At 42.2% G+C, this 3,302-nt stretch overlaps 1 non-coding gene across 1 annotated transcript; it reads left to right on the top strand.

The window, feature by feature from the left end:
• Window positions 1-2,735: 2,735 nt before the first annotated feature.
• On the top strand, window positions 2,736-2,842 carry LOC115696032 (small nucleolar RNA R71). Its single transcript, XR_004007633.1, has one exon. It is a non-coding gene; the product is annotated as a small nucleolar RNA R71 (small nucleolar RNA).
• Window positions 2,843-3,302: the final 460 nt, after the last annotated feature.

Raw genomic sequence — 3,302 nt, forward strand, 5'->3', positions numbered from 1 at the left:
AATGCCTTCTTTTACCATAAAATGGCATTTCTCCCAATTGAGTACTAAATTTGTTTCTTCACACCTCTTTAACACTTTCTCCAAGTTAGCCAAACACGTGCCAAAAGATTCCCCAAATACTGAAAAATCATCCATAATGATCTCAAGAATACTCTCCGCCATATCTGAAAAAATTGCCATACACCGTTGGAAGGTGGCGGGAGCGTTGCATAGCCCAAATGGCATCCTCCTAAAGGCAAAGGTGCCATACGGACACGTGAAGGTTGTTTTCTCTTGGTCCTCTGGCGCTATAGAAATTTGATTGTAGCCCGAATAACCATCAAGGAAACAATAAAACTCTTTACCTGCCAAACGATCCAACATTTGGTCAATAAATGGTAGCGGGAAATGATCCTTCCTAGTTGCATTATTCAGCTTCCGGTAGTCCATACACACCCTCCAACCAGTCACGGTTCTTGTAGGAATCAATTCATTGTTCTTGTTAGCTACCACCATGATTCCTCCTTTCTTTGGCACACATTGAACAGGACTAACCCATGAACTATCTGAAATTGGGTATACAATACCATAATCCAGCCACTTTATCACTTCTTTTTGCACTACTTCCTTCATAACAGGATTCAACCTTCGTTGATGCTCAATGGAGTTACTATAGCCAGCTTCTAGGAGTATCTTGTGCGTGCAAATCATTGGACTAATTCCTTTTATGTCTGCCATAGTCCACCCAATTGCTCTTTTATGTTTTTTCAACACTTCTAGCAACAAACCTTCAGCTTCAGCTTCCAACCATGCTGAAATAATTACTGGCAGCGTTTCATTCTCCCCCAAATAGGCATATTTTAGGTGACTTGGCAAGGGCTTTAGCTCTAGTTTAGGTGGTTCTTGGATGGAAGGTTTTGGAGGCTTGAAATTGCTTTCCTTCAACTCTAAAGACTCAAAAGCTCTCTTGAATTTAGGGAAAGGCTGCATTGGCTCAACCCAAGCAACTTGGGTTTCTTCATCTTCACTCAAGGCTTCAAGATCTTCAAGAGAACTTATCACCCTTTCATCCTTCCACACTTGCTTGTGAAAACTTTCAGCCACAATGGAATCAATTACACTCAAATGCGAACATTCTTTAATTTCATTCGGGAATCTCATAGCATTGAACACATTGAAAGTGACTTTTTGATCATTCACCCTCATAGTGAGTTCCCCATTTTGTACATCAATCAAAGTTCTTCCGGTGGCGAGGAATGGCCTTCCCAAAATAATAGGGACTTCTCTATCAGCCTCATAGTCAAGGATAATGAAATCTGCCGAAAAAATAAACTTATCCACTTGCACCAACACATCTTCAATCTTCCCTTCCGGATGAGCCATGGAACGATTGGCTAATTGCAAAGTGACAGTGGTTGGCCTTGCTTCTCCAATTCCTAACTTCCTAAAAATTGACATAGGCATGAGATTAATGCTAGCTCCCAGGTCACAAAGAGCTCTTCCAACCTCTCGACCCCCAATAGAAATTGGAATTGTAAAGCTACCCGGATCTTTCAATTTGGGTGGGATTTTACTTTTCAACATAGCACTACAACCCTCCGTCAAAGCAACCGTGTCAAACTCGCCAAGTCTCCTTATCTTTGTCAAAATATCCTTCAAAAACTTCACATAGGTTGGCATTTGATCCAAAGCTTCCACTAATGGTATATTGATGTGGAGCTGCTTTAAAACATCAAGAAATCTCCAGAATTGACCATCGTCTTGCTGCTTCTTGAATCGTTGAGGAAATGGTGGAGGTGGCTTTTGCAAAGACTTTTTTGCAGCAGAATGCTGACTGGATGCTGTAACTGCTGGGGGAATTTCAGCAGCTGAAATTGCTGATTTTTTCTTCATTTCCCCCTCTTTTTGGATTGAAGAGGGCTCCTTACTGCCTGTTGCAGCCACATTAGACTCAAGAATTTTTCCACTTCTCAAGGTTACCGCTTTGCAATGCTCTTTGCCATCTCTTCTTGGGTTTTCGGTGTCACTAGGCAAAGTGCCTTGTGGTCTATTCTTCAAATCATTGGCCAATTGCCCCAATTAAATTTCAAGATTCCGAAGAGATGCTACCTGGCTTTGAATTACAGCGTCATTCTTGGCCATATAATTTCTCATTAAGCTCTCCAACGAACTAGTTTGAGAGCCTTGAGGTTGGTGTGGTTGTTGAGGTCTTGGTTGTTGAGAAAATTCCGGTGGAAATGATTGTTTTCCTTGTGCTTGTGCTCCACTTGAACTTGCCCCTTGACCTCCCCATGAAAAGTTTGGATGATGCTTCCATGCCGGATTGTAGGAGTTTGAGTATGGATTGTTGTTGCGGTTGAAATTTTGATTACCCACATAGCAAACCGAAGCTGGATTCGAAGGGCAATTTTCAAAAGTATGCCCATCACCACAATACTCACAAGAAATTTCTGCCCTTTGAATGGCAGCGGCTGATTGTACATTTCCTTCCATGTTCATGTTCTTCAAAATGTTCGTCATTGAGTCCATTTGAGCGGTTAGTCAAAGCATCTACTTCAAGAACACCCGCTACTTTTCGACTTGTGGGAGCTCTATCAGTTGACCATTGATAGTTGTTGCTAGCTATCCTTTCCAAAATCTCAAAAGCTTCATTGTAAGACTTGGAAAGAATGACTCCATTACCGGAAGCGTCCAACACCATCCTAGATGTCGCATTGAGACCATTGTAAAATGTCTCAAGTTGAATACAATGAGGAATACCATGGTGGGGGCACTTCCTTAACAACTCCTTGAATCTTTCCCATGCATCACTAGTAGTCTCATCTTTCGATTGTTGGAAGGATATGATCTCACTTCGAAACTTTGCATTTCTTGTCAGAGGAAAGTACTTTCTCAAGAATTTTTCAGCCAAGTCATTCCAATTAGTCACTGAATCGGGAGGAAGAGTATTAAGCCATGCTCTAGCCCGATCCCTCAAGGAAAATGGGAACAACTTCAATCTTAAAGCCTCTTCACTTACTCCTTGTAGCTTGAAAGAGTCACTCACCTCCAAAAATGAGCGAATATGGAGGTGACGATCTTCCGTTGGCGACCCACCAAATTGACCAACCATTTGGAGCATTTCAAACATGACGGGCTTGAGCTCAAAGTGAGGTGCTTGGATTTCGGGTCTCACAATACCCGGATTAAGCTCATTGAACATAGGGGCTCCATACTCTCTTATTGCTTGGGCTCTATCGTCGGCCAAAGCAATGGGATTAGCATCATTATGAGCACCCCCAACTTCAAACCCATCGGCCATATTGCAGCGTTTTTTTAGCCTT

The sequence above is a fragment of the Cannabis sativa genome, chromosome 6, assembly GCF_029168945.1.
Source record: "Cannabis sativa cultivar Pink pepper isolate KNU-18-1 chromosome 6, ASM2916894v1, whole genome shotgun sequence".
In the NCBI taxonomy this organism is placed as follows: Eukaryota; Viridiplantae; Streptophyta; class Magnoliopsida; order Rosales; family Cannabaceae; genus Cannabis; species Cannabis sativa.